Consider the following 21,120-nt stretch of genomic DNA (forward strand, 5'->3'; position numbering starts at 1 on the left):
TCATTTACTCAGAACGTTTGTGCACGTGTCCTTGTTACTGACAATGCAGTGCCTGGAGATGGTTGGCAATAGTGCATGCAGGTTAATATTTAAGTATGCTTCCTGCCTCGCCATTGAAAACAAAACAGGCATACATGTACAAAGATGGATTTCACGTGTTTATTGTAGGCATACACGTGTTTATTTCACGTGTTTATTTCACGTGTTTATTCACGTGTTTATTTCACGTGATTCACGTGTTTATTTCACGTGTTTATTGTAGGCATACATGTACAAAGATGGGTTTCACGTGTTGACATCGCTGATGCATCTTCAACGGAAGCCCCCAGGTCTTTGAACATTGTAAAGTTACAACGGAGACCATCACATGTCAATGATGTCACGTGCACTCCTGTCTCATGCAACTTTGTCAGACAGAGCTTCACAAGGTTCGCACGCTCTTTTCCTGAAAGACCATTGATCAAAAAATAGCCACACGGTACCTTCCAGTGGGAGTCCAGAGATACGAGCATGAAAACAAGGGCTTCAGACGAAACCGCGTTACTGTCATCGTCCACTTCATTGCCAATATCCACGTAGCCTCGAAATTTTTTGCCGTCCCATTCAAGGTGCTTTCTAATGGCCATTTCATCAACAACAAGGTTGCAGAGAAGCTGTTTGTTGTTCTTCTTAGCCTCATTGGCTTTTGCTCGGATGGCGTTGATTGCTTCGCTTGTGAATCCAGGTTCTCCGTTAATGGAGCTATACCATTTAGTTATAGTCGATGGATGTGGCAAGGAACATTGAAATGTTTCTCTGACATAGTTATATGCCTTTGTCGAGTAAAACTGTAGCGTGAGTGCAAATGCACGCAGTGCAGGAGAATATTTGTCTCGGCTTAACTTAACAGACGACTTGTCGCCTTCACTGGATGTTTGCTTGAGCGACCGTTTCGTAACTTCCAAGGGGATCCCCGTGAAGCACCTTTCAAGCATTGCCGAGGCATCTTCTGAAATGAGCTGCTTGTGCTTGAGGTCATCAATTATTTCATTAAATGAGCTGACCTTCCTTCTTAACCGACGTTCTCGTTCAAGGCTGAGCTTCAGCTTTCTTTTCACTGTAGCCGCTGAATCTGTGCAAGCATCCAGTTTCCTCTTCAGTGTTTTTGGCGTGTCAAGGACTGCATAGCTGTGCTCGGCGACCTGAAAACAAAACAGTGAAAGTTAAAGCTGTTGAAAAAGACACCTTTCACAAAAACCACTCATCATATGACAGTCTTTGTAAAGCAGGCATCTGTTCGTAGCTTACGTGGTTTAACGCAGAAAATAAGCAACCAGGTGCACAGGGGAGTTTAGAAATTAACTTTGTCCCCTTCATTTACCGGTGCACTCGAGAAATGCCACATCAGACAGGAATTTCAATATTTTCCCTGGATTAGAAAAACTGGTGCTGCAGCCATGAATAAAACCAATGTTCTGCTATGACTACAGAACATACCAGGACTACTAACTTGATTCAAATTGGATGCTATCCTGGTGTGCATAATGTATACAAAGTTATCGTGTTGGTTACCACGAGATTGCAAGAAAGTGGCCTGACTAACATCGGACTAGTTACATTCAACCGAGGACGGACCAAGTAGCTGCACTCGGGCAGCGTAGTACAAAAAAAGGCAACTTGCATGGGCTGAGTTCTCTTGCACCGTGGTTGGAGTGTTGTCGTTTGGCTGTTCCACTGGGGTCACATCCACAATGGCAGTTCTCTGCTTAGGCGGCTTTCTCTCAGCAGTCCTCTTAAACAGCCGTGTTTCATTCACAGTTATGCTTATTTATTACTGCGAGTGCAAAATGCTGTGGGTAAAAAAATATGCTGGCGTCAAGCATATTATAGCAGTCTAGCAGTTTCTGAATTATACCACTAGCATCTTAGACAGCTATCATAGCACCACTGAGATATATAACGCAGATAGGAGCATTTCAGAAATTGAAAGAAAAAAATTGGGCACTTAAAATTCAAGACCTCGCGCTTTGTAACGTAATGGACATGTTTTTCCAATTCCGTTTCATTGCTTACAGTACATGGTTTTCAGAGTAAGTCTGCCAAACAATTCCTCAACCACAGCTTCTCACAGCTACATGTAGATTTTATTGTGCTCCGAGCTAATTTGTAGGGCGTCATTTTTAAAGGGACTCAGCAGATGAACTACGAAAGAAGGTAGCGCCCATTCAGGCGATTTCAGTGTCTAATAAACGTAGCATCAACTGTAGGGGTAGTTATACGAACGCTAAACGAGCGAACTGCGATGGCCGAACAGTATGCTTTTTTTTTTTCCGGGCCGCTATACCAAAATGCCGAGATGTCGTACTATACCTTTTCCAGGTGCTTCGGGAAAGAAAACAAGGTGGGCACGGCGTCAAGCTGTAGCCGAGTTCGTGCGCCCGTTCTGTCAAAACAGTTGTCAGTAAAGTGGTCACTGCAGAGTCTGCTACCTGGGGATGGAGTCCATTTGTACCTTCTTAAGTTTACCACCCAACGCCGGTATAAATCCGGCTTAGAGCGTGGGAGCCTGCGTAACAAGAGCCACAGCTTAACAACGACACTGATATGACGTTTGCGTTTCGCTGCGTATCACGCACGTCGCACAGAATATTGTAATACTTACAAGTGGAACGTCTTCCCAGACGACTTCTCTGGTCTGCTGGTGCAGTTGACGGCGCAACAAGCAGGCATTTTTAGCGGAATGCGCGCGAAACCAGCCCATACGTAGCACGCGCTATGCTGGAACGGCGGCCATTTGTCCGACTTCCGGGACGAGCGCTCGAACTTCCGGCGGCCGCGCGCCGGAGAGCTCGAAGCGCCATCCAGCAACTAGTGGAGATCAGTGCATCTATCTGTTACTTCTTTACACTATAGGCGTAGTTAGCTGAAACACCCTGAAATATACGTGACAGGAATTTGCCTCCTTATATGTACGAGCGGTTCTGCTTCTAAAAGTCTAATGAAAATAGTTCTCCATTATAAATTAAATCATTTAAAATACTACGCTTACAACGACGTTTGCAGCATTTTTTTTACTCTGGGTTTGTACGCGTTCACTACACGGTGCATACAAATTGTGAGCACCTTCTTTCTTCATTATCAGTATTTTTTTTTCATGCGTCGTCAGCTTTCTAGGATTGTAAATTTTACCGTACGTTCCGAAGAAATACGCAGTCATTAAACGTACCACTCTATACAAGTAGCAAGCGCAGAGACTGCAATAACAATTTCTCGCTGTACATCGCAGCTGCAAATGTATCCCATAACGTTTGGTAGATTCGTACATCGTTAATATTCCATGCACCCGTCTAGATGTGATCGCATATATATATATATATATATATATATATATATATATATATATATATATATATATATATATATATATATATATATATATATATATAATACTTCTTTCTTCTCGCTGACGGAATATCATTACGTGCAACTATACAGAGGGCACAGCAGTAGAGGTTGCATCGGGATTCAGCCGTAGTGCAGGCGATTGACGCATTAGAGGCTTCACCGTCTTCGTGTTGTAGATGAGATATTGAAACAAAAAAAAAATAGAAATGCTCTTCATCGAAGGGGTCGATCGCGTGTGGTTGCCTTTACGAAATTTTTATTGTTGTTTGTGCTACTGTCGCTCGCGTCTCACCTTGTTTTGCTGTGCCGTCTGCGGGGCTTCTGCCGCACCGATTCGGGCCGCTGTGGCTGTTTGCGAGCCAGTTTGGCGAGCCGGGGTGAGCGCCCATATAGAGGGGCGTTGCCACCGTGTTTACAGGGCCGGTGGCTGCTGCCGCTGCTGCTCGCAGGCGGGCAGCGGCGCCATCAACCCCTGCATGGCAGCAGCGAAGTTACCCCTTAGCCCCCCCCCCCCCCCCCCCCACTCTCTGGCCCTCCGCTTTCTATCATTGCCGGACCCCAGTCATGAGGCGCGCTCCCGCAGAGCTCGCCAAATGAGCTGGAATTCCGAGAATACCTTCTTCTCCTCTCATCGCCGAGTATGTAAGAGGGTGAGAAAGAAGTGGGCAGCGGCAGATATCTGTTGTGCGGTAATTTTCGCTCTTCACGGCTGCTTCGCCTTGATTATGTTCTTTTTTTTTTCATTTTGCCGTTGTCTCCTTGCATTTTTGTTTCTCGATTCACCCTGATGTGGCCCGGTTGGAGCTGTTCTGAAATTAGAAGGTTGCCGGAGCAGCTCAGTGAGGGGATGGTTGCTCTGAAAATGAGCGATTGAAAAAGAAATGAAGTGGTTAATTTTTTTTGTTATGTATTTCCTCGCGTTTACGAAGTTACATTACACGCGCTCTGTCAATTAATACTGTCGGTTCTATTTCTCTTATTTACCATCAGCAGTTTAACACTTGTCGAAGACAACAGAGCAAGTTATTGGGAATTGAATGAAATGAAAATGCTTTAACATTTCGATACTTGCATTATTGTATGCTACTCAGTTCACTGTGGCAGACGCCCGCCGCGGGGATAAGACTGTCTCCGTGCCGCTGAGACTTCTAACTTTAAGCTGCTTCTGCTCGGAAGAAAAGCATAACAAATTGCGTACAGAGTGGAAATTCTGTCTACCATACGAGTCCGCGAATAAGAAATGAAAAGCCACCACGAGGATTATAAACGATGTTACGTAGTTGGAACTCGAAGTGTGCGGTTATTGGTCTTCATAATGCAACAGTGTATATCGTTTCAGGGGAAAACACTGGCGCTAGCTTCCGAGTGAAGATCATTGTCACAATATGTGTACTTCAGCTGACACCGAAGTCTCATCAGCGGCATCAGTGACCGCAGACGACGAAACTATGATGACCGGAAGTGTCCTCATGAGTTAGCGCGAAAACGTCGACAACGCAGCTGGCGGCTAAGAACACAGTGTATATGGCCATTGAAGTCCTTGGATCTCAATTGTTTTGTTAAGCTGCGACATTGCGGCATTTCCGCACCCAAAAGCACGTGCGGAAATGTCGCATGCTTTGGAAGCATGCGACCACACGCACGCAGCGTGTCGCCGCCTCAAAATGTCACGTACTGACGCGAAGCAACTCGTGCGTTCATGTGTCAGGCCTTTATACACACGCTGGCTTAGAAGCGGCAAGAGCGACTATTTCAACGCGGCGCATTTCTTCTCATCTTGCCAGGCACATTGTGTTTAGCTCCTGCTCAGCCTCGTTGGGGGAACATTAAACGAAAGCGTGTGTGATGGAAGAGAAGTTCGTCGGGCAAGTTGGTGGTGGAAACGACAAGAACGAACGAGAGTGACAGAGAAAGCGCCGTGCACGATAGCGGTATTTGAACCCAGGATCAATATAGTTGCATGCCATAACCATTATACCACGGAACAGCGCAGTAGAATCGAGATGAGTACGCCGCCGTGATGTAGCGGTTACGCGGCTGCTGACCCGTAGGTTGCGGGTTCGATCCCTTGGCCGCGGCGGTCGCATCTCGATAGAGACATAATGCTAGAGGCCCGTCTACTGGCCCATGTCAGTGCACATTAATGAACACCACATGGTCAAACTTTCCGGAGCACTCCTCTACGGCGTGCCTAATAATCATGTAGCAGTATAGGGACGTAAAACCCCATATAAAGAAGCGTCCACAATTGGCCTGAACGGGTGATGGGATTCCGGTGGAAAGAAAAAAAGTGTAAATTGTGGTGACAGGTGACAGTATACTTATGGCGATCTGAGTATAGAATATATATTTGTAAATCGCGTTCAAAAGTAACCGAAACCAGCATGTCACCCCCATAGCGCAAGATCTATGAACCACAAATATGAAGTCCTAATAACTTTGCTGTGATTATTCAAATCGCACTGGAATAAGACCTTAAAGTTTGAATATGTTATTGTTTATTTTAGTTTGTTTCTAAGTGGCTTAGAAGGGAAACGAAGTAGAGCATGAAAAGTGGCGCTGCATGCTTCTGTGGCCTATGCTGGGAAACGGGTGCAGTTGCGTATGCGCGCGGCCGCGCGCCGTTTACAGAGTATATATACCTCGAGTTCCGTCGCGTCATGCGCATTGGTAGAAGCGCACGAGCTTATGAATGCTATCACTGCGGCACACGAAATGCCGTCGACCTACTCTTATGTGGAGAATCGCTAGCACTTCATGCGTGCTGCTGCTGCTGGTGATGGTGGTGGTTCCTTGGTGGTCCGTCGGATTCCTCGCTACCGCTCCCGTCCGTCCAAGCATGTTGCTCTGGCACGCGCTACTTGACAGGGTTTCAGAGTTTGCGCAAGGTCGATATAAATAGGTCGCGAAAGTCGGAACGAAAAGTGGTCTGAAACTTATTGCGACAGCTGTCGACAGCTGAGTGACGATTGAAGCGCGACTAGGTGAGGTGGGGGAGAAAGAGCGAAAAAAAAAATTAAACGTTTCTTTTCAATAGTTTTAACTTTATTTGTTACAAAAATTAGTAGATCCATTTAATAAGGCTTTGGTTTTGGGTATGTGGTTGAGCGCCTTTTTTTTTCGTTTTTGTTTCAGAAACAGCGGGCACATGCAGGCAGTCTGGTCACATAGGCCAACGGATTTGGGGACGTATCTGAAGCCTCCAGGCAATATGCTATCAGAACTTGTGTTTAGTTCGGCGCATTACCAGGTCAACCAGGCATCGCTCATTTTCCCATGCTGGTTTCTTGCGTAGCATCAGAAGTTTACTTGTTTTATATGTGCATTCCATAGCTCAACGATAGCTCAGAGAATAGGCAGATAGCCGCTCCTGTGACAGCCTACTGTTCTCGCTGGCGCACGGCCGGCATGCTCTCGCCTTTGGTGACTGTGAACGCTACAGGATACGCAGCAAGACGCTGTACTCTACGGCTGCTAAAGCTATATTTTCAAAACTGCTGTCTCGCTGCAGTGATTTTCAAGGTTTGGGCAACGCGAGTGTTTCGAACTATTATGTTATTGTGCTCGTGAACATTTGTCTCACAATTGTTTCTGTGAACTTTCTCGAGCATATTTCAAGTACGTCACTTGGCTAATAAAACAACTTTGCTTCCTCATTCTTTGTTATTTTTGTTTCTTTTCTCTCGCATGAACTTAGCGAGACACAATTAATGTTGAATTCCAATGGCGGAGTCGGTGCAGCCGACCGACTTCGCGAGCGAGCACTCGACTCTGGCGTAGAGCAAATCCTCCAAATCCGCCATCGGAACACAACCCGCCCTGCTGGAGCAAGGCGGAAGCTGCCGCGTTACCCAGGATACCTTGCGCGTGGTCTTTTCCGCTGTCTGTTTCCCACGTGGTTTACCAGCATCGCCGCATCGTTCGTTTGCTGGTTCAGCGCTATTCACCTGTGTGGAATGGATATCACGCCAAGCGTGCAACAGCTATTGTCCACGATGTCTGCTGTCGCTATTGAGTAGCAGAAGCATTGCCGCACGCTTTGCCGAGGTAGCCGAGCCATCCATGCCGTCCGCCATTATCAACACAACTCGCGCCGCGCCAGCCGCGCCCCCAAGCAGGCAAACGTGTTAAAGGAAATGCGTCACGCTGAGTTCCGGTCCACTCCACCGATTTCGGCGGAGCAGTTTTTCCTGCTCCACGGAGGGACTACCGCTCTGAATCCCCTCCGGCTCTCTCATTGGAACTGTTGACTCTCACTTTCACTCTGTCATTGGAACACACTTGCTCTGAAAGGAGCAGAAAAACTTGCTCCGACTCCGCCATTGGAATTCAACTTAAGGTGCAATAAAATCGCGTAATAATAAAGGCACGTAGCAGGTCAGCAATTAGGAAAATTTCAATTTTGAGCTATGTAGGGCAAAAGCGCAACATTGCTATCACTTCCGGCTGTGACGTCATATTTTGCTTTTTTTATTTTTTGCTGTTAGTTGTCCCCTCCTCACGTAGACGGCGATGGTGGCAACAAGCAGCTGACTACTAGATCCATGAGCTTCTATGGAAGTTACGCTACCAGTTTACATATACCTTGGTTTGCGCTCACATGCGAGCCAAAATTCGTTGCTCTAACTCGCTGAAGTTGTCAAGCGAGGACACATCGAAGCCATCCAACTACAACCGCACGTGAACTACTATGCGTGAATTGTCGATCACGTGTAAACACGTTGTTTCGTTTTCGAAGACTTGGCTGAGCTCGACTTAGTCGAAAGTCGAAAAAACGACCTGTGCATGGTCAAACGTGCTTGCATAAGTAGCCCCAGAAAGTGCTGTAACAATTGTAAAATAATCTAACACGCTAGAAAGCAGTGGTCGCGGGACTGCAGGCTTGACAAACACAGCACTACGTGTTTGTACTTAGGACTTTAGTTTTCGTCGCTGCTGGGGTTACACTGGTGTATAGTTGCTATCGCAATCACATCAACTGCTTGCAGCATGTCTCCTTAAGACTGCATAACTACAGCAAATCGTAAGAACTTGGTATAGATCCCACGTACAGTGGGAATCGAAGATATGAGAAGCACGAATGACGAAGGTCGAATAATCATAATAAAATCAGCACAACGTTACGAGGCGGACGTAAATTATGCCGTACATGACTTCCATGTAATGGGTATCATGTTCGCGCCTGGCATTTGTTCTCGTCGTCCATTCACGTCACGTAATACAGAATTTGGTATATGTGAAGCTAGCGAAACGGCCGCGAGCGCATCATGAGCGTGGCATGTATAGTAAGGTTCCTACATGACACGCATATCATTATTATCACGTTTGCACCAGTCATATATCTTCGTCATTGCCTCGCCACGGTGGTATAGTGGCTAAGGTACTCGGCTGCTGACCCGCAGGTCGCGGGATCGAATCCCGGCTGCAGCGGCTGCATTTTCGATGGAGGCGAAAATGCTGTAGGCCCGTGTACTCTGATTTGGGTGCACGTTAAAGAACCCCAGGTGGTCGAAATTTCCGGAGCCCTCCACTACGGCGTCTCTCATAATCATAAGGTGGTTTTGGAACGTTAAACCCCACTTATTAATCACATCTTCGTCATCCATTCACGCCACTCTATACCGCGTTTCGTATAATGAAGCTAGCGATAGTCCAGAGATGTGCACGCGTGCCGCAATTTTGTGGCCGGGCCCGATGCTCGCCGAAGGCGGGCCAGCCCGGTCCGATCTTGTATAGAGGACGGGCCACCCAGGTCCGGCCCGACCTGGCCCGACTCGATGAACGACGCAATAAAGCACATGGCAACAAAAAATGAAATTCATTTATTAAGAAAAAACAACGGGCCGTTCATCCCTGTAGCTGCTTCTTTTTTCCTATTGTTGATAAAAGTCGAGACCTGAGTGCAAGACCATTTCCAAGTTATCATGAAGAAACAAAAGGTTGTCCATCGATTCGGGCTTCAATCGAGTGCGTCGTTCCTGCATTCTCAAGAACTCGAGAAGTTCTGATTCGGAGCAAGCGCTTAGTGAGTCAAACGCACGTATATTCGCTAACTTCATCCCCGTTATGCGAGCCGTCGTCAATGTCGCACCACTCGTTGAATGTTTCCACGCGCTGAACTTTCGCAGGACGCTCCGTGCTCCATGGTGTTGGAAAAGGAAATGCTTCCATCAACTGCTTTGCGTAAGCGTGCACCTCCTCACGCTCAGGCTTCTGGAGAAAGCATGCACAGGTGCCTGAACTGCGGCCAGAGAAATGTGGCGACTTTATGATACTCGGCCAATTTCACCTTGGTGCACGAAAAATTCCGCGCGCGTAGTTGAATACAGCATTTCCGTTGTTCTTGCTGAATGTTCGTGTGGCCTATCAAGGCTTCTTGCAATTTTTGCCACGTGCAGTAGTGCAAGTTGCAGCGTTAGACAGCTGCCGACTTCTAGTGCTTGTGTAGCTACTTCAAATGGCTTCAGGAAAGTGATAAAATTCCTTCTCACATTCTTGTCAATTGGTTCTGTGGCAGCAGGATTCATTGTTTCCAGCAGAGCTTCGACATTTTCAAACTGGCGGAACACAGATCTGAGCATCCCAAGTTTCGAGTTCCATCGTGTTGCAACCTCTTATATTACGCCGCTGCTGAGCTGACTGGCTAATCTACTTTGTTTGAGAAATTTCACCAGACATTTGACGCTCTGCGAGTTCTCATGGATCGAAGTGGCCTCTTCTGCAATGAATTCCGCAGCAGAAGTGTTGCGGAGGGCTGTGTCTAGCAAACGGGTGAAACAGTTCAATCTGTCATAGGGCTGCAAAGCACATATAATGTTCGCACCCTGATCTGCAACAAATATCGCCTTGGCTAAAGCGTCGCTAAAAACACCAAGTTTGGCAAACCGACTTAACTGCTCTTTCTGGACGTTCTCGCCACTTTTTTTTTCGTTTGGGAAGTCGCATGTGAAGAGCACGGGCGAGTGAAGCTTCCATTTGTGGTCGATGTAATGTGCAGTATATAGTGTAAGAATTTTTTTCTGTAATCGTCCGTACACATGTCTGTCTTGATAGCGCATCGGCTCTCGTTTATGGCTGACAGAATTTCAGGTATGAGCTGGCACCTGACATTAGCGGCTAGTTCTTCAATATTTATCGCAAGTGTTGTACGATGAGGGAGTAGGTTTGCTGAAGGTCCATGACGGGCTCCATGCAATGTTCATTAGTTCTTCAGCCAGCTTAGCAAAACCTTTGCCACTAACGATGTCGTAAGGTCGTAAATTCTGAGCGCAAAACCGTGCTATGCAGTGTGACGAACTTTCTTGTACATTTGGTAGAACAAGCCACACGTATCCATCAGATGCGAGTGTTTTCGCGGTCCACCACGAGATCGAATTTGTCCCATACGGCACTGTCGACATCGGAATTTCGCACCCCCTTACAGCGACCCCCTTCCACGGCGGCTCTCAAGTCTCCAGCGCTACGCGTCGCCATTGTAGACACCGTACACGCAACGCACAAACAGTTGAAGATGATTCAGAGCTCAGGTTTTATTTAAGAAGAGTCACTTCTTCGTCGCTCACCAGTGTTGCAAAGTATGTTCTAGGCGTGAAACGAATTTATTGGCAGCTGTGTCATCTTAAAGTGTTAACAGAAATATTAAGTTACGTTTTCTTACAGGCAGCTATGCAGAACGCGAATGAACAAAAAACAAAGTACGTGCTGCATGTCCACGATATGAGGCAGGTGATTCGGGTTCATATCGTGGTCGTGGTACGTGACACCCCAAAAATTATTAATACATTGTACATGACTCCAGATAAGTGCCCTGCTCCTCTCATTTATCTTTTATTTCCAATATGTATACGATAAATAACAAAAAATTACGAAACGTTTGCCTGTTCTTTTGCTTTAAATACATATTTCTGCTGTTTCCTCAGCCCTATAGTTTTAAAAGCCGTGAATTTGAAATGACAGAACAAATATTTTTTTCTTTCACAACAAGTTCACTTCTCTCCACAGAAAGCACACATATGAAGAACGGGGATTCCTGCACATCATCCAAATTTTGGCATGATTCGGGCTTTTCATCAATCCCGAGCCCGACCTGATAATTCAACAAGGAAGCCTGATCCCGGCCCGTGGGCTGGGTCAGGTTCGGGCTTTTGGGCTAACCGAAGCCCGTGCACATCTCTAAGCGATACGACCGCGAGTGCATCATGAGCGTGGCATGTAGTCATGTTCTTACATGACACGCATGTCATGATTATCATGTTTGCGCCAGTTATATACCATCATCATCCATTGAGGTCACGTAATTCCAAATTTGGTGTATGTGAAGCGAGTGAAGCGATCATGAGTGCATCGTGGGCCTGGCATGTGGCCATGTTCTTACATGACACGCATGTCATGATTTCCACGTGAGGGCCTGTCACTTATTTTCGCCATGTAGTCATGTCATACCATACCAGTTTTGTGATATGTCATGTGAACGAAACCACCGCAGGAGCAGCAACATCATGACATGTAAATCATGGCATTCATGACATACATGTCATAAATTTCGCGTTATGACTAGTCATTTATGCTCGTCATGCAGTCATGTTATGCCACACCAAGTTTGGTATCGATACCATATTCGAAACGGCCAGGAGAGCTAAAAGTCGTAGGCGGCTATATATATATATATATATATATATATATATATATATATATATATATATATATATATATATATATATATATATTTAATCCTGATGAAGGCCAGACTCTAGGCCGAAACGTCGAAATAAACCACGTTGTTACCGCTCACGGAGGGTCTACTGGACTATATATATATATATATATATATATATATATATATATATATATATATATATATATATATATATATATATATATATATATATATATATATATATATATATGCCGCCAAGAAAGCCTGTTCATGCTTCCTTGGACGTGCGTGTCACCACCGTGAGTACTACTAGAACCACGTACAGCGGTTCAGAAGCCTCGTGCGACAGTGCCATAGAGCTGCGGCATACCATCGCACTGCTCCGTGCCGAGACTAACAAACTGACAACGTTGATCGCCGAGCGAGCTCCTACAATGTTGCCAGCATTGTGTGACATTACCGCAGTGTTGGATGTAGCTGCCTCATACGACCTTGATGCAAGCACACCGGAGCAACACAGGGAGCTTCGGTCTTCTCTGATCGAGCTCTCAAACCAGCTCGACTGCTTCGCGTCGGTGATATATGCGTTGTCACCTGCCACCTCACAATCACCAGCCGTCTGCGAAATACCGGAATTCCACGGGGTCCGGAACGACGCCGACAGCTGGATGGCAACCGTCAACGCGATAGTAACGCGCGAAGCTTAGACGGAATTTCAGAAATGGACCGTGGCTGTAGACCGTCTTCGGGAAGGTGCAGCGGCGTAGCACCGGTATGAAGGCTTCAAGCAGCAGTCTTGGGTGGAGTGGAGCTCCAAGCTGATAGCTGCCTTCGGCCGGACACTCCCCTATCTCCCTTCCACCACCCAGTCCAACCTGACAGGTACCGAGGATAGAGTTCAAGAAGGTTCCATCTAGAGGCTCCAGCTGAGCACTCCAGTTCTCCACATGAGCTTTCAGAGTCGTCGCTGGTACCGGACCCGAATTCATGTCAGCCATCGGCAATCCGTCCTCTTTCGTGGGGGGAGATACAGAGGGGCACAGGGTAGCTGCACCCTTCGTCAACGCGCCCGCTACCATATATCGAGCTCAAGTGGGGCGGCACCTCGATGTCTCATCGCAGTCCTCCAGTCTGACAACAGGCAACAAGACCACCCTCGAGCCTCAGCAATTGGCAGTGCGGCCTTCGAACCCGACACCTCCTGGGCACGTGGAGTCGTTCACCTCTGTCCTGCCGGATGGGTCACGACATGACACACCCTACTTGTCTACAATACCAACAGTTCCCAGTGATACCAGCGAGGAGAGCAGACTCAGCGATCAGGCGATGGGGGATTCGCCTACTACGTGGCAGTCATTGGCCGAGTTTTAGAGTGCTTCACTCAATCAATCCATGTCTGCCGAAGACAGATTAATGGACTATATGCCTGTTTTATCCGTATCTGCCCACCACGCCTTGGCCGACGGTAGTGATGCGCCGCAAGCAGGTGAAGTCAACATGAGCACTTCTGGCCTCCCGGCGTACAGCCTTGGGATCACGGGCAATGCAATATGACTTTGAGACCATCTGAATGCCGTGCGGACCACCAGGAGGCAGTGTGCGTTGAGGAGGAATTGGAGATAGATCGGCCAGCCGGTGACTAGCTCGCACAGAGCAGCGAGGTGAGGCCTTCGTACGCCCCTGGTGTCTGCAGCATGATGTGCAGTTATGGTGGCGTTAACTTGTATGGACGCCACGGTACAGAACAACCAAGAAGCATCTTGATTCCTTGTGGCCGCAGAACAAGAGGAGCCAAAGATGGCAGTGCAGAGGCTCCTGCGTCAAAGCATGGTGGCCGGGAACCGCAGCCTGTCCAGAACGCCGACGGGAATAAAGACCAGTGCCCCAAACTGCGTCAACTGAATCGCCTGCTGCTGCGGCCGTCTCGAGACAGCCAAGGTCGCCCACCAGAGTGTTCGACAGCCCGCAAGGCAAGTCATGGCGTCCACGAGAGAGACCCCACAGACACAGCCAATACCGCCCGCCAGAGACGGTATTGGCAACTCAGGGCTCCGGGCCTGCGGGACGAAGGCGAGCATTGCGAAACACTCAATGGCGTCCACTAAAGCCATCATCGCCCGACTTTCAAAGCAAGACACGAAAAACGGCACGACAAAGTCAATGGCGTCCACCAGAGACATCATGGCCTTACTTTCAACGCAAGACGCACCGTGGCCATGAGCAGCCTATGCGAGACAGCCAATGCCGCCCACCAGAATACACACTGACAGATCTTCAAGCAGAGGCGCACCGTGGCGTAGACCAACCGGCTTGAGGCAGAGAGTGTGTCCAACAGAGACGCTTCCCCCAGACCGTCACTCCATGTTGCATTGTGGTTCGGGACGACCACCATGATTCAGCCAAGCCCACCCAGCAGAAACTCTGCCGCCAGCTCCGCGCGCGCGCAGTCATGGCCGAGTGTCAAGACGAAGAAAGAGGCCGGGGCTCGGGCGCGTGGGCAGCTAAGGGAAGGTAGAAGAAGAAGAAGACATAACAAGAACAGCTGGCCCAGGATCGGGTGTTGTCTCTTGTTCTCTGTCTCGCTCATCACAATAGATAGATAGATAGATAGATAGATAGATAGATAGATAGATAGATAGATAGATAGATAGATAGATAGATAGATAGATAGATAGATAGATAGATAGATAGATAGATAGATAGATAGATAGACAGACAGACAGACAGACAGACAGACAGACCGACAGACAGACAGATAGATAGATAGATAGATAGATAGATAGATAGATAGATAGATAGATAGATAGATAGATAGATAGATAGATAGATAGATAGATAGACAGACAGACAGACAGACAGACAGACAGACAGACAGACAGACAGACAGACAGACAGACAGACAGACAGATAGATAGATAGATAGATAGATAGATAGATAGATAGATAGATAGATAGATAGATAGATAGATAGATAGATAGATAGATAGATAGATAGATAGATAGATAACTCACATCTGATGACATCACATCTGATGACAGATAGACACGGTCAAACTTGCCGAAGGTCGCTCTATAAATGCTCTATACGGTGTTTTCCGCGTTACCATTCCGTGATTATAAGCTCTGACCGGTAAGCTTTCCATTGCACTAAAGAAAACGGGTGCCATAAATATTGGTTTTAATACTCATTGCTGATTGAGATGAGGAACGGACGCTAACTTCGGCAGCCCATGAGAGAGCACGACGAGCGTCGTACAAGGGAAATGAGAAGGAGGGTTAAATAAAGGTGAGAGCCAAGAAAACGACATATCACTGCCACATTTCAATAGCCAGTGGTTGCGCGTCCTCGCCTCGCGTGGCAGCTGTTGGCGCGTTTTTTTTTTTTTTTCAAAACACGCATAACAGCAACGATTTTCTGTAGGTGAAGTCGTCCGGTCTTTTTCTCTGACGGCATCCAACGCGCGAAGATAACTATGACGCGTACTGCATGCGCCACCTTTGGCTAAGCTTACTCCGGCCGTGGCTGCCTGCATGCGTGATTGGCGCTGAACAGAACGGGCAGTCTTCGTCGGCATGCAGCAATATAAGAGTTGTCGTGCTACATAGCGTTGCCATTTGGCTGTAACCGGAACCCGCACTATCACTCGCCTTAACACGGGTATAGGAAAAAATAACTATAGGAATGAAAAGTGCGCGACTCTGTTGAAACCGAACGAGTCAGCACGTGATCGTCGCGTCAATGTCCAGGTTTTAGTGTTCTCGCAGTGCTGGCATAGCCACGGGAGGACAACGGGAAAATCACGCGTGCATTAAAGAACCTGCAACGAAACGATTTACACCGATACGCTTCATACCTTCTTTTCTCGTTCTTCTCTCTGTCTCAGAGGCCGTCACTCTACCGGAAAAAGCGGAGGGACTGGCTTCGCTGAGAGCTCGCTAGACAAGCCTGGCTGCGTGATGTGCCCTGCTAGCACATTTATTTCACACATTTCCAACGTACTTATAGATGAGCGTATGCGAAGAGCGTTCCCCACTGTAGCGAGGGTGAGGTGACCTGTGGGCAACCAAGCCCTCGGTATCTATGATGTCATTCGCTGCGAATGACATTGTGTGTTAATGTCATTTTTTTGCTGCTGCACGGGCAAAGTGAATGAAATTCACACCTAATGACATTCGCCCGTTGAATGTGTTCAGCGAACTCGCCGTACTCATGTGTACTCTCGTGAACAGGCACTTGACAGGAGATTACAAAACCGACAACTTAAAGCAAGTGTAAACGATGCTTAGATTTTTATTTAAAGATTTTGTTTACTTTTCGCTAACTTTTTAACGTACAATGCGATAGTGGAAGCAATTTGTGCAGCTATATATATTTTTTTTCTCAGGTTCCCACTTGACGCCATATTGCACCCGCTGTCGGCCATGTTTACGCACGCTCGCTGTTATTTTGGCGCACGCTAGTAGCAGAGTACAAACGCACTTGTTAGACTACAGTGTAGTGAGAGCGTTTTGAAGCCGATTTTCCTTTCTTGGGAAGCACCACAGTTCTCTGTAATCGCCGATGAAGTCGAAGCCCAAGCAGCAGCCAATGTAAACGAATTGGCGTGTAGGTGCAGCGTCAAATCCCTCGTCGCCTGTGATCTTTTAGAATGGAAGTTCCCTGTGTCTACGGCAGTCCATCTCTCCGGCATATCCAGCACAGCATATCCATTCCACAGACAGACAGGCAGACAGAGACACGCTTCGCCCCACTCATCATTCAATCCGTGGATATGCTATGTTTTTTTTTTTTCAATAGCAAACTTGTGGTAGGTTCTGATGCTTCATTCGAAGTTCGTTTGCACTAGGGCATCAACATTAAACCGGTTTTGCGGCAAAACCGGTTATCCGGTTATTGGATTAATTGGTTATACGATTTCGAAAACCGGATTGACCGGATATTCGGTTGGTTATTCGGTTAACAATACCGTTATATTCGGATAATCGAATAACCGGATTTTCATTTTGTAATGCTAGGATAAATATTCATTTTTTTTTGGATTTTCGTGTTTGTAGGAAACTTTGCAACAATTTGTACAAGTTTGATATGTGCTTTTATTGACCTTCTTACATTGTTCATTCGTCTTAATGTGGGGATATTACGTGAGTCACTATAGTGATAATGCCTCTTGAAAGGTAGCTAGTGATTACCCATACACAAAAAATTTCCGTCATTTATGAATATCCGCAGGGTGTGAAAGTGAATGCACAGCTAAGAAACGGGGTCTTTGCATGGGCCATTAGTGATTACGTCAGTAATTAATTAACGAGCTGTGCATGGTGTGTCGGTGCGCATTCAATAGCACTTAAGTTTCGGAAAAGCTCTTAGCGACACTAAATACTCGTTTCAGAGTATTCGAATAACCAGGTGTACGTTAATTCAAATCGGATAAGCAGAATTCCTGTTTCTTTGAATCCGAATAACCAGATAACTGGCTTTCAAGGCCGCGGATTCACTTTTCTCCGGTTTAACCGGATAACCACTTTGGCGGATACTTGCAAGCCGTAGTTTGCACTGATCATCGTGGTCATGAATTCATGAACGCTGTCGTGGTTCTAAGTATTGACGACTGCAAGTTGTGAGTGGCTTTAAGCTATAGCCCCGCTTTCGAAATACACGAGTTTTTTTTTTTTTTCAGTGATGCTCTTTTATGACGTCGCAGTATATTTTCAACCAGCTGGACAATGATGTATATAAATTAACTGCGCAATCTGCAACTATTTGGTATCATAGCTGCCTGCCGATAAACATTGACGTCAATTGCAAATTTCATTTCACATGGCCGTGTAGACCGGAAATGCAAGATCGCAATGACATTCGTTATTAAAGTCGTTCGCTGCGAAAGACATTGCACGTGCCGTGTGACAGGGGTATGATTAGGTCTAAGGCCATGAATACCTGAAATAAATATTTTCTTTTTTTTGCTAAGAAGAAGAAAGCATGTCAATTCATAGCCTAATTTAATTATTTATTTGGTTTTATGTTCCATAAGGACGATGTGATTATGAAGCCCACCGTGGCTGGGAATTGATCCCGCGTCCACGAGATCAACAGCGAGCGCGACATGCTGCTGGCTCCATCTGATACCATGGTGGGTATGGATATAGCTTGTAGCGTTTTGCCACCACTTTTGCATGCTATTTTGTTTCTGTTCTTTGCCTTTACTTTTCCGCCACCAAATTCCCCTATCGCGGGCACATACACCTTTGACGTGCTGTCCCTAAAACTTGGTGCGTCAGTGGGCTAGAGTGCCCAAGAAAATCCTGTGATAGATATCACCACGTTCAACAAAACAAGTGGCGCCATCTTCCTATATCTCTCTCACAGTGAGTACACGCTTATTTCTTACTGTATCTCCCTTCATTTCAAACTGTCCCATGGCAACCCGATCTTGCTTCGAACAGAAACACTTCTCCATGAATTATATCATAAAATGGTTTTCTCCTGATTTTGTCTTCAACCTTTCGATTGTTACTAAGTCTTTTCCCCCTGGTGGATATCCAATTTGTTTTCGCTGAGTTTATTTATTTATTTGGTTATTAATTATTTTCTTAAATTCTAGTACTTGCAGCGCCGAAAGGGCATTTTCGTTGCAATATCGCTCACTCTACTGACTGTTTACTTGCTAATAAGCTACCGAGTTTTTTTTTTTGTTAGTAACCTAATTGTAGCAATACTCCAAACAAAGCCTTGTCGACAGCGTCGCCGCGATCTTCCGTGTTATGTCAAAGTGCAATAAGTGCGTTTTTGTGCTGGTGAGATGATGAGCGAACAGGCCGAAGTAGGGGGGAAAGTTCATGCGGCAGACAAAAGGCGTAGAGAAGTGCTAGCAGGAGATGCGTGCATCGCCTCCCCTATTATGTAGTCAGCATATAGCTTTGAACGATCGGGCTGCGGTGAACTTCGTGGGCGGATGAATGGAAGTTAGGGGCCTCCCATTTAAGTAGTGTTGGCGGATATATAGTGTCACCAAGCCTTTATTAGTAATGTCAAGCTTCGCGCAAGTTAGTTATGCATAGTAGTAAGGAAACAGCGCCACTTCCTTATTAGTGCCTTTATCTGCTCTCTATAGTTTGTACTGACCGGTCGGAAGAGGAAGAAAGAAAGAGAAAGAAATAGGGAGGAGGTAGAGAGAAAGAAGTAAAAACAAAAAGATTAACAAGACAGGGAGAAGAGAGAAACAGAGCACGAGAGAAGGAAAATTTGCAACACTTAGCGAAACAGCAGAAGCCAGGACTGCATTGGTGCCCATCAGTTTCACTGTCTATTTGGCATTGCCTATTTAGTGCAGCGCTAACTTTTTTCAACTATTTAAGCACATAAATGTTCTAGCTGCCCACCTCTTTTCATCAATTCCTCTCTTCGCTATCTTTCGAAGCGGATTTCGCATAAGATCTCGCGCGTTTCGAAGGATGCTCAACCCATGTCTTCCTGAGCCGCGTCATTTGTGTTTCTTTCCACAAGCGCCGAGTGCCATCCTCCCAGCTGCCCCATGGTTTATCTCGATTCTCGACTGCACTTCGGATTTCATGCGCAACACAGTTGGCCATTGTTAGCCCTGGACCCATTACTCCTTTGCAGATCGCTCTTACCTTCACGTTCACTGTATCAGCGTTTCTCTTGTGCTTCGTTTTGCCATCCTCATGTTCTAAAGGGGCCCTGCAACACTTTTCCGAATAAAGATCGCATGGCTTCATTAGAGAAGTTTATTGCCTCACGAATCCACCGCCACAAAGTTTTAGAATCTGTGAAGTACACCAGCGGAGTTACAGATATTTGTCGCACGCTGTAATTGTTTTCTCTCTTCTCTCGTCCCGAAGAGCACTCTGGAAGCTAAGCAGGTAAGAATGGCACGGGAGAAAAAAAGTTGCGCCACGCTCGTGTCATTACCTTGAGTACTTTTTTTTTCGTTTGATTTCTTCGAACAAGCGGCTTACTTTCAGGTATAACGCGAGTGCGTGTGTGGGCACGTGGCGGCCTCCTGCAGCAGTCGCAGTAACTATGCAGATGCGATGTTCGAATCAGCCAATGACCAGCAGTTGCAGTATATGGCGCGATCATTTGAGTAACGACATCATTTGTAGAAAGGAGTCGGGTATACTTGTAGCAAACTTTGATAACTGCAATTTCCAGGCCACGTGCTGACGCTTGTCTCGCGTGTGTCCAGAAGCCTAGACCAATCGGCAGTGTTTTCTCATCATGGTGAAAGAGTGTTGCGTGGCCCCTTTGATTGCGGAGAAGTCTAAGGGACCGCCCTGTCATCGTCGCGCTGGTCCCACGTTTGATGCACATTAGACAAACTGCACGTTCGGAACGCCAGTTGGCCGTGAAAGGAAGCGTCACTAATTCGTCTGTCGAACCAGCAAAGGCACAGCGAAGCTCCAGCGTCGGGAGTATTGGACAGGGAGATCCACGGAAGGGAGACGCAGAGGATAAACGCCAGCGCGGGAGCACCGCAGTCGGAACAGCGAGTGATAGAACAACAGTAGAAAGTAGTCCACACAGCAGAAACGGCGTTATCTCAAGACAAAGAAGATAGTCACAACGAAAGAACAAAGAATAGTTTAAAGTATCACGTAATCACACGAAAAGAATAAATACAAGAAAATTACTCGAATGAACCAAAGAGAGGAGTTAACACAATCTATATACAAGAGACACCATATAAACACAGTCAATGCTGTGCAGTTAGAGTAGCTTTCAATTGGATCGGAACTGGCTTGGAAGTTACAACGGTTTTCGCTATGGCGCTTCGCCTCTAAAGAAATTGAACCGCCAAGCGTTATGCTCTTCCTCTTTTTTTTTTTCCTCATCTGCTACGCCCCCGGAAATCGTGCGCCAATTTCAGCGTCGTTGGATGCAGTAACTTGATGGGGGAGAGAACGAGTACAGAGAAAGAGAGAAAAATAAATAAGAAGAAAGAGAAAGAAATTCGACGCGGGATTCGAAGCCGCGTACCGGGCATACTGCTCGAAGGCAAGCGTCGTGACCAGTCTACAGCCACGCTAGCAGAGCATGACATAGCCTTATAGTATAGTAT

At 46.5% G+C, this 21,120-nt stretch overlaps 1 long non-coding RNA gene across 1 annotated transcript; it reads right to left on the reverse strand.

The window, feature by feature from the left end:
• Nucleotides 1-208: 208 nt before the first annotated feature.
• Nucleotides 209-2,477, reverse strand: LOC142776390 (uncharacterized). The gene is made up of 3 exons (XR_012887504.1): nucleotides 2,350-2,477; nucleotides 1,661-1,771; nucleotides 209-1,181 (listed from the first exon to the last, which is right to left on the reverse strand). It is a non-coding gene; the product is annotated as an uncharacterized LOC142776390 (long non-coding RNA).
• Between the last annotated feature and the right edge of the window lie 18,643 nt (nucleotides 2,478-21,120).

The sequence above is a fragment of the Rhipicephalus microplus genome, chromosome X (assembly GCF_043290135.1).
Source record: "Rhipicephalus microplus isolate Deutch F79 chromosome X, USDA_Rmic, whole genome shotgun sequence".
NCBI lineage: Eukaryota > Metazoa > Arthropoda > Arachnida > Ixodida > Ixodidae > Rhipicephalus > Rhipicephalus microplus.